This window comes from Lactuca saligna, chromosome 9 (assembly GCF_052625555.1).
Source record: "Lactuca saligna cultivar CGN05327 chromosome 9, ASM5262555v1, whole genome shotgun sequence".
NCBI lineage: Eukaryota > Viridiplantae > Streptophyta > Magnoliopsida > Asterales > Asteraceae > Lactuca > Lactuca saligna.
In genome coordinates, this window is record NC_136425.1 from 144448410 (window position 1) to 144463656 (window position 15247).

The following is a 15247-nucleotide window of genomic DNA, read 5'->3' on the forward strand; positions in this document are numbered from 1 at the left end:
CGAGTAAAAATATGGAAAGAAATTACCGAATCGTTCTTGGACTCTTGCAGTTGTTGGTGAGAACCTCCTCTTCAACCTCCCCAAGCTTGCCTACATGAAGTATCAAGCCCAAAAGCACACAAAAATTTGTGAAATTTTCGGACCTATGGGTTCTTGGAAGAGAGAAATTGTTTGGGGGTGAGTTATGGGTGTATGGGGTGGTAAAAACCAATTTTTTAGACTTAAAACACATTTGTTCTGCAGCACGAACACGACTCGTGTTCTTTTAGTGTAAAATCACACGGATCATGTTGGGGGTTTAAAATTATGAAAATGGTTGAACACGGCCCATGTTGGGCATAAGGGAAAAATGACACAGGCTGTGTACCCCTCTGACTGCCAAAGTGTTTGCCTTGCTTGAACACGACCCGTGTTCAATATAAGGAAAAAATAAACACGGGCCGTGTACGACTCTGTTTCCCACTTCCCACTTTTTAAATCCAAAAATTCCATCTAATTCAAACGAAATGACTTTGCATCCCGAGGTCCATTTGGTGATTTAAAAACATGTTTAAATGCATTTGGAACATTAAAAACCAAAAACTTCAAAGAAATGGAATTTTTTTTAAAGAAAAAGACAAAAATACCCCCGGGTTGCCTCCCGGTTAGCCGCCCTTTTTAAAGTCGTTAGCTCGACATGACCCCTGAATATGAATAAATCTAAGTATGTGGGGCTCTCCAACTCACTAAACTTTTCGCCACCTCCTTCAATGGAACACTTATCTTGTACTTGGCTTTCATTTTGTTTGTGAACCATATTGGACTTAGACCCTTGATGATAACAATCATCCAACTGACCCCTTTCATGTACTTGTCTAGTAAGGTAGTCAAGTCTTCCTTCTTTGATAAGGTGGTCGATTTGATGACCGGTTGGGTGTCTTCCTTCTCGGGGTACATATCATTTGAAGGGTCCAACAAATGTATCGTTTTTGGCTCTTGTGGTTGGTCTACCAGTGAAAGGAGTTTCTCATTGGTAGTGGGTGGCTCAGCCTCTTTTTCATCAACCTCCAACACCTCCTCTACAACTTCCATATCAACATTCTTAATTTCTACAACCTTCTCCACTTCTACTTCTTCCTCCTCTTCCCTATCTTATAATTGCAATCTTGGGCCAGCAACATTTTTCCCATCGTTCAAGGTGATGAAAGAAATGGTATGCCTTGGGTCCTCCTCCGTCTGCGGTGGTTGTTTTCCCCGAGCTTCCAATATACTCATGGATTGAGTAAGTTGTGAAATTTGTTGCTCTAAGCTTTTGAGGCTAGCTTTGGTTGTTTCTTGGAATATCTGGGTAGTAGTGACAATGCTTTTGACAATGTCCTCCAAGGACATGCTCGACGTTTCAGGTTGTTGGGGAGGTGAAGAATATGGTTGTTGGAATTGTGGAGTTAGTTGGTACTGGTCATTTACCCGAGCTTGGTATGGGTTTTGGCATTGGTTGTTTCCCCAGTCTTGGTTGTTTTCCCACCATTGATCATGTTGAGGTTGATCATAACTCAATTGGTTTGGCCAGTAGTAGCTTCCCATTTCATGCACTTCCTCCCATTCTGAAAGACCCAAACTTTCATATTTATGAAAGACCCAAACTTTCATATTATTTCAGAAAAAAAAATTCTTAAGTTACTTCCTCAAAACATGCTACATGCATATTTATAAAACAATATTTTATATTGATAAAGTGATTACAAAAGATTGGATACAAACCGACTAAGTTTTATTACATTTCATGTCTACCCATGAATCTACTATTCATATACATACATGAACATTAAAATACAGAGAAATAGTAATAACTATTGTAAATCTTTCAGCAGTATAAAACTATATTAGATACTCATCACCTGCAATTGTTAAACATTGAGAGGGATAAGCGATAACGCTTAGTGAATTCAATAAACAGATACAATATAATCTTATGCCTTATATATACAAATATGACAGAAGAAAAAGGGAACAAGAACAATAATAACATATGCGTATCATATGTCAGGCTTTCAATATCAACTCAAGATTTGATTCAAAGATTTACAATCAATAAGACATAACGATTTCAATACTTAATATGCATCAATAAAGTTTTGGCCCAAATGACACAGAAGACATATAATTTCTGATTATCAATATGATATATTTCAGGTTTTCACGCCCTGTTTAGCATTTCGGTATATTTTAGGTTTTCACGCCCTGTTTAACATTTCAGTAGATTTCAGGTTTTCACGCCCTGTTTAACATTTCAGTAGATTTCAGGTTTTCACGCCCTATTTAATCCTATGCCAACTCCATTTAAATATAAGTCATTCACTTATGGGGAACATGCTCTACATGGCCAGAGGCTTCGTACCAGTACCAATGTGAATCTAAGTCCTTTCATTGATCACATGATCAAAGGTATTACATTTGCTATAAAAATAGCAAATAAAATAACATGGGAAAATAACCCGGGATAATATCACTGAGAAGCACATAGCACATATAACACATAACATACAATTGTTATTATATATTGGACTCACCTTAAATTAACCGGGGGTTAAAAGAGTAATTTGGACAGCACTTCGGTTTTAAATATGACTTTCTATGTTGAAAATCGGGAGCTTAATTGAAAACCGGGCTCTGCGAAGGTAGGGCTTCAAAACCGAAAAGATAAAATTTTCGGGCTTCTCGGGAGCTTCGGGACGTGTTTCGGATGCTAAAACTGATATCGGGGCTTCGGGGAAAGTCAAAATGAATAAAATATGGAAAAATGAGTAAAAAGTGGCAATTTCTCAAAATTTACCCGAGAAGGTTCGCAGCCTCTCTATTTATAGGCGAGGTCCGAAAGTCGGTTGAGAAGGATGAGTCAGCATCGAGGACACGAGGCAGCAGGAGGAACGTAGCATGTGGCTTGCATGCGAGAGGGGGCGGCGGTGGCGAAGCGAGGCTCGGACATGCGTGCGACACACGTCGACTTCGGACTGGTCCAACGTCTCGGTGACGTAGCAGCTTCGTGCGAGGGACGTGGCAGCAACGAGGGTCTCCAGTGGCTTCGCAGGTTTCGGACACGCAAGGAGGACACGTCTCCGGTTCGCATACGTGGCGCGCATAGAGACGAGTGACGTGATCGGTACTGTTCATGCGAGATTTCTCGGAAAATGTGCCCCAAACTTCTAATATCCATAACTTTCGCATACGAGCTCCGTTTTTGACGTTCTTTATATGCACGCGTAGCTAAAATTACGCTCTACAACTTTCGTTTAGACTTCATCGGCTAATTTTGATTTATTTTTAATATTATTATTTTTAACAGACCGGGACAGGAAAATCCGTTAAAAATTCATAACTTCTTCATCCGACATCCGTTTTCGTCAGACTTTTTACCGTTGTACTACAAATGACGAGACCTTCAATTCTCGTTTAGGATATATCGGTCAAATATCGTTCGATCTAAAATTCGAGTTTTTAGCTATCTATTGCTAAGTTAAAACTTTGAAAAATCATAATTTCCTCATACGAAGTCAAATTTTGGCGTTCTTTTTATCAAACTTCTCGGTTTAACGAATACTACGACTTTCATTTAGATCACTAAGGCAAAAAAAATAGTTTATCAAAAACTCACTTTTTACGTCATTCGGCGTCGTGCTGGTTTTGTCGTGGATCTTCGATTGGTCATAATTTCTTCGTTATTACTCGAATTTCGACGAGGTTTTGCCTAAACACTTCTAACGAGATTATCTACAACATCAAATAATAAAATTTTACTTATTTAAAATTTTATATTTTCGCTAAATTTCACTATTTGGCTTTTAATTGGAATCTCATAAGACTTCCAATATTTTCTGAGTGATTATAAACATAGTTTTACTTCATTTCTAGTAAAACCATATGTTTGAACTCAACACTCAATTTCACATGGTATTTCACAATTTTATTCATTACAAAACACGATTTCAAAACGTGTATGTTACACATTCCCCTTGTAAATATGGACACATGTTGGTATGATGTCCACTTTTAGTGCAAAAATCACAAGGAATAGGTGTGGGTTGCGCACTTTGATCTTTTCCAATCATCAAAACTAATTGAGCTAGCTCAGAAAGTTGGTCTTCAATGTAAGGAATATTCATTTAAGAGCGACACTTTTTGTTTTTTTTTTGTTGTTTTTTTTTTTTTGTTTTTTTAGGGATGTACCTGCTCACAAAAATCTTGCCATAAACAATTAGTAACACCGTGTCCCCGGCAACGGCACCAATTTGTTAGGCGTGTCAAACCCAACAAATGATAGAGGTACAATATACTCATAAGAACACTACTATATTGCACTAACAGGTAGTACAAGGCAAGTAGGGTCGATCCACAGAGACACAAGACAATCGTTCTAATACCTCTTTGCACAAGGTACTTGTTCACAAAAGATTAAAGAAGGAGTTTTGAATGCAATGATTAAACATGCAACTTAAAAACACAAGTAATCAACTAAATGAGTGAATTAAATTCAGAATTTGTAAGGGCTCCAACTTCATGTATGACAACTTAGCAATGTGATTCAAAGATGACTCAATATTCGTTCAGTTCCATCTAAGTTGGTACTTGAAAGTGTTAATAAGCTCTAACACTTCCCATTCACCACATTAATTAACCAAAACAAGCTCTTTGATTAACCCTAACCTTACTAACCTAATATAAACAAGATCTAAGAATTAGATTAAAAGATTGCATGAAGCTTTATGTGAATGTTCCCAACAACACCCAATACTCCTCATAAGCTCGGGAGTGTAAAAGTGTATGGATAAGATTTACACTAAATTCATTCAATAGAGATCAATTTAATGTTTGTTACTTGTTAAATTTCACAAAACAATTACGGAATTTGTAAAAGATATAACTTGAATGACCTAACCCTAATTCAAATGGCCAGTAAGAATCACGATTAGAATCAAACATTTGATTAAAGCAAAATCAAATTCACTAGATAGAAATTAAGAACGAACATCAGTTCATATGATTGAAGTCACTACCAAGAAGTCAAAACATTAAATTGGAGAAACTATGGTCCTAGCCACACATGGATAGAACAAGATCACAAGTTAAAAACTAGAAATAATGTGCAATTACAACTTACAAATACTAGAAATAGTGTTTCCATGTGACACCCAAATTTTTGCAAAAATTTTAAACTTTTAAAACCCATCTTACATTAAATTAAAACAACTGAAATAGTCATAACATAATCCATCTACTTAATAATCTTATAAAATAAGTGCGGAAGTAATAATAATACTAAGGTCCCAACAAAAATAACTAGTAGTGAAGTCCCGGTGCTCCATGTCAAGCCCTAGCCTCTTTAATCTTAACACCTGAAAAGTTATAAGGGAAACCGTAAGCACAAAGCTTAGTGAATTCAAACACAGACATTATACTAACATTCATATTTACTAACCCTAATCCATTTTCCATTTATAGTTGTATAATAAGGGTAAAGAACGAATCAACGCCAATAATACAAGAAGGACTTGTAGGTTTGAGCCGCACCGGGAAGATCCCGTATCACTTGGCCCTAATCACCGCACCTCACGATAAGTATTATGTTGGTGATCTTACCTACCCACCGCACCGGTAAATCCGTATCCTTTGGTGGTGTCCCCATATCCATGATTAGTTACATACAGTGCACATGTACGAATTAAAACAATACTTATATAGCATGCTTTTATAATAAATTCAAATAATCACACAGGAGCTAACTAGCAAACACAATCATCAATACAATGGTGTGAGAGAACTCACCTTGAGTGAGTAGTAAGGATAGCTAAGAATCAAATAATGCTACCAAGCTTGAGCAAACTTCAAAACCTCACCTAAGAAGGACTAAAGGTTAGAAAGGAGAAGTAATGAAGTAATCACAACAAGGTCTCTAAAACAGACTTGCTGTTTAAAACGGATTTACTCCAAAATCTAAAACAGAAACATAGCTTTAACTAAATTTTATAGGAAATTATGATTGCTCAGGATTCCACAATTATAAATAACTCATTCTAACTCCAAAAGATGAATTAAATATGAATTTTACAAAATGGTGTATCACTTCTGTCTTGAATGTTGTACAATCAAGTGATGTAGGCCAATTCTACCTAAGTTGTGAGTAGAATTCGTCCAAACCAAAATTAATAGAAGTAAAGGACATACAAATGAAAGTCTCAGAGTTGGAATTGAATGAAAAGAATCTCTCAAACTCCATATATAAAATTCACATTGTGGACAATCACAGCACTAGCAAAAGCTGGTGACTGCCCACTGATCTGGAGTGTGGATCCATTCTAACCACTTTATAACTGGAAATAACACCCCATCTTCTCCAAATCTTAAATTCATAATATAAGGAACATATAGAAACTTGGAATCACTTTGGATCCTTTTCCAAGACTTAGAAATGATGAAAACAAAATGACATATCAGAACAGACCCGGATCAGACCTAACAGCAAAGATGCCATTCTTTCCCATAGATAAAGTCCTTATCAGTGAGGTTGGCCTGCTTAAGAAAGTTAGCCAACTCAATTTTTGAACGTTTGGAATTGGTTTGGGGTCCGTTTGAGTTCTAGAGCTCAAGATATGAGTTTTATAAAATGACTACAGATCTGATGGAAAATAGAATCGTAGCCACACGTGATTCCTTTTTGGCTTATCCATCCTTCTCCATTCGAAACACATTTTAAGATGTGTTCATCATCCCAATTTAGTCCCCATGATCATGGTGGTACTAAAAAGGGTTAGGTATCATTAGTATTTCATTTTTCCACAAGATTGTAATAACAATCAACATGAAAATGAACATAAAGCACATAAAATCACCATTCTCCCTTTCAGGGTTTCCATGATCTTTTGCCACATGTAATCCCCTAGATCCATCATCCACCATATATGGGGTGAAGATAGGATCTTGAGATGGTGTATAACATACAATTACAAATCAAATAAGAAGGAGAAGAAGTGAAGATGAAATCATAAAACTAGAACAAGGTTATGAATCAAGTTGTAAGAAATGATAAGGAGGTTCATACCAATATGAATCAATGCTGGAAATGAACAAGAATTAAGCTCGAAACAATAGCCTCTTGGCTGCTCTTGATCCCAAATAGATAGAGGACGATTTTAGAGAGAGATAGGGAGGGAGGGTTTAGAGTGTTTTTCTTGTGTGTGTTCCAAATGACTCAATTAACACATTAAGTACTATTTACTAGATGGACTTTGCAAATAGGCCCATAGTCCATGGACTTTAATAAAAAGGAGTTTACAAGATGATCAAAAGAGTCCAATAACATAAGAAATCAGACATTGGTTAAATAAATTAACCCAAGGTTACAAGGATAATTAAATTAAATTAACCAAACGTACCGAGAAAAATTGGGGTGTTACATTCCAAATGATTATTGATCAAACCCTTGCAAAAACCTTTGAAATCCCTTCTCAAAATGTGCTATGATATGTTGTATGTATGTTAAGATGGCCCTCAGCTCGTAATATGAAAGATGTGAAAAAAAAACTGCCAAAAGTTGGTTTTTGGGTTGAACACGGCTGGTGTTAAAATAAGCTAAACTGACACGGTCCGTGTTCAGAAACCAACACGATCCGTGTTGATTTTCACTAAACTGACACGACTCATGTTCAACATGGTCAACAACTCCCATTTTGGTCAACACGGCCCGTGTTGATTTTCCAGTTTAAATCCAACATGGCCCGTGTAACCCTCTGACTCCGAATCCAAACTTGATTTTTCCAACTTTTTCGTTCTTCGCCAGATCATCCCGAAATCTTCATCAATGCTTTCCGGAACCTCCCAAAGCGCATTCCAAGCTCCGGTTTACGTGAAAAAGACATGAAAGTGTGCAAATAAGGTTGTTCTAGAGACTAACATGAATATGATGAAATGCAAGAAAGAAGGAAGAACAATTATGCTAAATATATGCATGAAATTGGACTAAAAGGTGTGCAAAAAGGTGCGCAAAATGCACCTAACAACCCATATGAATCCTAGAAAACCTTATTTGAGGATATTGCAATTGATGATGAAATTCAATTGTATTCTGTGACCTACATGATATTTGATAGCAACAAATCTAATTGGAATGCTCAAATTCACCCATGATGGTAGGATGTTGCATAAACATGGATTTTAGGTGGGTTTGGGAAAATTATAATGACATCAATGGATTTTATGTATTATGGCATATTTTTTGAGCAAATGAAGTTCACAATCATGAATGGATGCTATTAGAATGGTCTGAATGCATAAACATGAAGACTAGAATGATCTTTAGTTGAATTTATGAAATATTTGGCCATAACAGAAATTTGGGAGCATGGAATGGAATTGAGGATTTCATGGTCAATTTAAGAAATTACAATGAGATTAGTTATGGTTTTATGTACCTAACAACATTCATATGAGTGTATAGTAAGTTGGGAACAAACTATGTGAGTTTTAGAATGCTCAATTGCAAAATAGACTAGTTAGCCCCTTCTTGTAATTTTTGAGGATCATTATGTTCTTAAGGGTTTCAATGAGCACTTAATGGATTAAGTGTAGAGTGTTTTTGGATGATAAATGTGACATCCCCCAATTTCTTGGCAACAAGTCTATTCTAAACTCCACTTGTCTATTAGGGGGCGATCAAGGTAGATTTTCGGGAAAGACTTCCGGATCGTCACATACCACTGGTATGTTTTGCATTTCCTTCTTCTCCTTCGTAGCATCGATCACGAACGCCAAGTATGATGTGCATCCTTTATTCAAAAAAAAAATTGGCCTTCATCAGGGAAATGATTATAGAATTCACTATGTGCTTGTCTCCATACACTAGAAATGTCTCTTTTCCAGGCGGGTTTACCCTTACTATCTTTTTCTTGCACATTATTTCAGCATCATTGGCGCTAAGTCAGTCCATCCCCAGAAAGATGTCGAAACCATTTAACTCGATGGGTAACAGCTTCTCTTAGAATTCATTTCCGTTTAAGTCGATGATAATGTTCTTAATATAATCGCTAACATGTATGAATTTGACACTAGCAACTTCTACAATTAGGGCATCATCTAGCTTTTCTATAGGCAATGCTAGTCTTTCACCAAATTTATGTGATATGAAGGAGTAATTCGCTCCGGAATCAAACAATAAATTAGCAGGCAATCCATTTACAAGAAAGGTACTTGAAGCGACATCTACTTCCTCCTTTGCGGCTTTCAATGTCATCTGGAAAGCTCTGGCTTTTGGCTTTGGTGGGAGATTGGGCCTTGCTGGCTCCTTCTTCTTCGGGCAGTCCTTCAAAATGTGCCCTTCTTCGTTGCATCCATAACACCCCTTTTTTTTAGAAGTGCACTCTTGGGCATAGTGCCCTAGCTTTCCACATTTAAAACAAGTGACTTCTCTATCACATTTCCCAGAGTGCTTCTTCTTGCACTTCTCACACCATTTTGCTTCGGCTCCTCCTCCAAGTTTCCTTGAATCAGACTTCGAGAACTTGCCCTTCTTGTTGGAACCTGAAGTTCCTTCAAACTTTATCTTCTCGCCAACTTCAACCTTGCTGGCGGCTCTTCCCTTTATCATATCTTCAACAGACTTGGCAGCCTAGATAGATGCCTCCAGAGTAAGTTCTTGATACACTGGTACCATATACTCCCATGGAAGTCACTTTGCGTACATGCAATTTTTGTCAGCTCATCTTGGACAATACACAAAGCAAACTCCATTTTGTCTGTGAAGTTATTGTTGTATTCATCAATGGACATGCTTCCCTTCTTTATAGTCAGAAATTGGTTTTCTAGCTCAAGTAAAATTTAGGCCGAGCAATACCTGCACTTGAAATGCACCAAGAACTTTGCCCAAGTCAGTTGTAGTGGATCAATAGGGCTTAGGGTCTTCCCAAGAGTGTTCCCCCATCGTACAGCGCCACCTCTGAACTGATGGATTGCAAATATGGTTTGTAACTTGCCTTTGCAACCACATGTCATAAAGGCTAATTCCATCTCCGAGATTCAATCTATTAATCTGATAGGATCTTCTTTTACAGTGAAAGTTGACGGCTTGCATGTCATAAAATATTTGTACTTGTATCCATTTTTCCCAACTCCTTCATCTTGGTTATTCCTCCTATCCACAAGCGGTTCAGTTTGACCAACAAATCTACTATAATATCCTTCCTCTGACTGACAGTCATTTAATTCCGGTTGTTCAACAGGCATTGAAGGTTCACTCCTATTGTTCGGAAACAATTGTCTCATTTCCTCCTTTTTTTCAGCCATCATGGCTTGAATCATGGCGCACACTCCCTTCATTGTGATTGGTTCTGGTGCAGCTTCTGCTATAGGCACCTGTTCCATCACTTGGGATTGAGGTTGCTGATTTCTATTTTCATTTCCAACCCCACTTCGGGTTTTTTCCATTATGATCTATACATAAAATTAGGCGGATTTAGAACTTCATTCATGATGGATATTTAAAGTCTCCTTATCATTCCGAAACGTTACATGCTAGTTCTAATATCGTAATCGTACGCTTAGAATCCTGAACACATAAGGTTTCCAGATCCGGTTGGCAACAGACCATAGATTCGAACAAATAATATCATACATGGAAAACATATAACATTCAGCACATACAAATATTTTAGGCATCTTTCCTAAAATATACTAGTGCTCGTGTCTAGAATATGGTAGACACTCATCTCACAATCATCACTTAGCATTCTAAGTTTATGTTTGGAAATCCTACAAATTTCTAGTTCGCTTAAACTAATGCTCTGATACCAACTGTGACATCCCCCAATTTCTTGGCCAAAAAAGATCGATTTAGTTTATGTTTTTATAATAAAATCCAAGTAATCTCTTTGATAAAAATATGTGGAATTTGTCCCAAAACAAAATATGATAAAAAAAATTATCAAAGCATTTCTTAAAGAAATGTGTTTTTCATTTCATTACAAAACTCAGAATGTCCACATCGATACAGACCAAAAGCATAAACAATATATTATAGACCTTACAATACTTGTTTACATTTACTGGCATATAATCCAAAAATCCCTCGTCATCATCCAACTATGGTCTGGGTCCACTACCTGTAATAAAAAGTTGAGTGGGTCAGGCTTGGGATCCTGGTGAGCATATAAGGTTTTCAACCCACAATAAACAAATTTATTAATTTCATCAACAAAAATAAATTTATTACTTTTATCAACCAACAATAACCCTGATTACCCTTTCCCATTATCCTCACTTTACGTCCTTAAACATCTATCATAAGGGACCTAGCCTAAGGATTTTTCTTCGGGGTTACAACATTGCTTAGGGTATTCCTCAGCAATACATTTCAAATAAGGCAACCATGGGGGGATGGAGTACATCTGGTGAATACTTAGTTCAAAAACACATACAGGTTGCGAGCCTGCCAGCATTCCATTGGAGCAATAACAACAACGAGGCCTCTCATCATTTTAACACACGTCAACTATTTCATCTACCCATGTTATACCCAACATATTTGTAGATAAACATACATATACAGTTTAAATCATTCTAAACATGTATAAAAACTTCATTCAACATCCATCTCAAATAAACAAACAATATTTATACACATAGCATGTATTTTATAGAAAATACTTCATATCTATGTGTAAGATGAAAGTGACTACACACTCACTTGATTTGATGATAATTGGGCAACACTTCGTCTCTTAAAACACTCGTTTCCGGTAAAACCGAGATGTTTTCTCAAAAAAGCGGGCTTCACGTTTCGACTCAAAAACTCTTTTTCTCGGGGTTTTTGGGCTTTCTTAAGATTCTAGGATAGTATTTAAGGTTTAAGGGTATTTATTGCAACATGCAAGAAAGTATAGGGTAAGAGGATGGAAAATTGTAACCTAAAATCGGATGACATTGCGTTCTATTTGTAGTGGCTGAACCCTAAAGTTACGATGGGCGTAACTTTGTGGTACGTGGGGCATACTTCTTTTTCAACCACTATGCTGGGTGTACATTGAGTACGTTGGGCGTACGAAGGGATCATCTCGGACGTGTCAAGGCTACGAACACATGTGTACCATGCAGAAGAGTAGACTACGTAGCTAATTATGGACCGTGAACACAATAGTACGTTGGGCGTACATATTTATACACTAAGCCTACCACTTAGTACGCTGGGCATTCTTCTAGCCTCGAAGTTTGATACAATCACCAAGAAACCAAAGTTATGATTCACTCTTTTGTATCCTTTAAGTTGCATAGATTTGTTTGAATTAGATCGGCTTGTTTTGAGTCTTTAAAATCAGAAATTGTTATTTATTATGTTGTCCCGATCTGGTCTTCAACTAGGCTCGAAACACATTAGTGGTATTAGAGTGTCTAGTTAACTCACTTATATTGCACTTACACATTATATTGATCGTATGTTAGGGTTTGTATGTGTAGTTTTTCTATGTTTAAATTGTTTAAATTGTCTAGAAATTTTCCTTGTTAAATTAGGATTTGTGAATGCTAGAAAAATGACTTCCGGGTTGTTCTGCATCTTTAACACGTCGTGGTTGGTCCTCTACCATGTTGTGGTATCTATTGGATGCTAAAACGGGATCATGAATGCCTTGTCGTCGAGTTGTGATCCTTACCTAGACACATCGTGGTGAGCTGCTGGAACTTCAATTAATATTTTATAATTATTCTTGTGTTTCGGGTGCCCCACGATGTGGTTGCCCATTCCCCATGTCGTGGAACATGTTGTTCGATAATTATAAAATCTTTTTCTTATTTTTTTGTTACTTTCTTCCTTTTTGATTTTAAAACAAATACTAAATAGCCTTTACACTAAAACATAAAGTCACTTTGATTTATATATAAGATTAATTAAAAATCAAAAGATTAGAACTTTAATGATTTAATTGTTGACTTACATCTTGTTGTTTAGTTTAAAAGACATATAAACTCCAAATATGTATGTATATAGTAAAATTGTATTTATATGTATCACACCAATTTACAAACATTGCATCCTCGTGTGTTTCTTAAATATGAATTGTTAGTCTTACCATGACTAGGCTCGTCTACTTTATTGCTATAGGAGGTTTAAGGTACGTCTCTTTGATTCCTAATGAGATTGGCTTTTAAGTGACATTTATTATTCGCCACCCTCCCCGCCTTCTTGTGTTTGAAGTAGAGGCGTCGGAAGGGTTTGATAGGACAACTGTACAAAGTTAAAAGTATTAACTTAATAAGTAATAAAACAAAATCCTGTTTGATAATAATGTGAATCTTATGCTTCACGTGGAAATTATGTTTTGTGGTATATTCTGTTTGACATTAGCTTGTGTGGTCTGGCTTGTCAAGAGAAGAATATAGTCAAAGAGAGGTATATGGTGATCGCGATTCTCAAGCGTTACTTGATTTGATCTCATTATAACTTCACATGGACGACTCAACATTTGGATTAATGGTCGTCGGCTAATCGAATCATGCATGCTAAATGAGCATTAGAAAAGATTAACATGCTATTTACATAAATCAATAAATCTTGTTTTTTAGGAATCTCATTGAGATTGAGATCAACAATAGTCTGTCCACCGAAATAACTTCATTTTGTAATTTTGGCTTGTCCATTTTACTTTGTGAAGCCAAATATGGATCCTAGCAATTTGATTAATAATTTGATATTGGGTAATTATATTAAATGGATTTCTTGATCAAAGTAACTGTATTTCTTTATATTAAATAGATGACTCCTGGTTCTAGTGTCACTTCTCCTCCTACACCAAGCAATTTCATCAAAATTCTCACTACTTCAACTCCTCTCGTGAGATAAGCTCACTGGTCCAAACTACCTTAATTGGATTCGTAAGCTAAGGATCACTCTAAGGTACGAAAAGAAGGATTATGTTATAGGCAAGTATCTGGAAGAGGAACTTCGTGGCAACTAGCGTGCTACTGAAGAAGAACCAGCCAAACACAAGAAGCATCGATGTCATTTTATCTGGGTCTCGTGTCTGATTTTGGCGACCATCTCTTCTAAACTCCAAAAGAGTTGTGAGAATCTTGTGGCATACGACATGAACGAGCAACTCAAATATATGTTTCAAGAGCAAGCTCGAATTGAAAGATTCAAGGTGATGTAATTAATTCTAGGTTGCAAGCAGCATGAGAATGGTTCTTTGAGTACCCATGTGCTAAAATAAAAAGGGTACTTTCACATACTTGATCGTCTTGGTTTCCATTCACTCGAGATTTGGCTATTGGTTTCGTTCTTAACTCTTTGACTAGTGCGTACAAGCAGTTCACAATAAACTAGTATATGAATGGTTTAGAGAAGAGTATCATGGAGCTACATGGGATGCTCAAGACAGCTGAAGAAAGCATTGTTCCAACATGGAATACAAGTTCAACCACCCATGTTCAGGGGCTATTAGGGAAGGTGGTGTCAAGAGAAAAAGGCCCTTTTATCCCACTGCTAGGGGAAAAGGAAAAGGAAAATTTTATGCTCCCAATTCTAACCCTAAGGACAATTATAACATACCACTAGTGAATGACCCTAAAGAAGTCGTTTGCTACTACTGCCAAGAAAAGGTCCATTGGAAATGAATATGCCCTAAATATTTGGAGGATCTCAATAAGAACAAGGCTAAGGGCATTGACACTTCAGGTATGTTTACAATTAAATTACATTTAGCTTTTGCTTCTAATAATTGGATACTTAACACATGATATGGAACCCATATTTGTTATGATGTGCGTGGACTAAAACGAAGTAGGAAGCTAAGGCATGGAGAGCTTGATTTGATCATGGGGAACAAGAGCAGGGTAGTTGTTCCTAAGATTGGAGATTACGAACTTTCATTACCATCTAGTTTTTCAATTACTTTAGTAGATTGTTGTTATTCACCTTACGTGGTAAGAAACATCATTTCATTTTATGCATTGTGGCATGACAGTTTTACCATTGGACTTGACAAAAATAATCCTATTATTTTGGTTTGCAAAGATAATTCTCTTTAATTTAAAGCACATACTTGTAATGGAATATATGAATTTGTGATTGGTGTAAGTAGAAACAATAAATTAGTCTTCAAAATTAATTAATCTACTTTAGATAAATCATGTCTATGACATTGTCGCCTTGGCCACATAAACAAAGAGAGAATTGCCAACCTCTAACCATATGGAATCTTGGAACCATTTAACCTAGAGTCCAATGAAAATT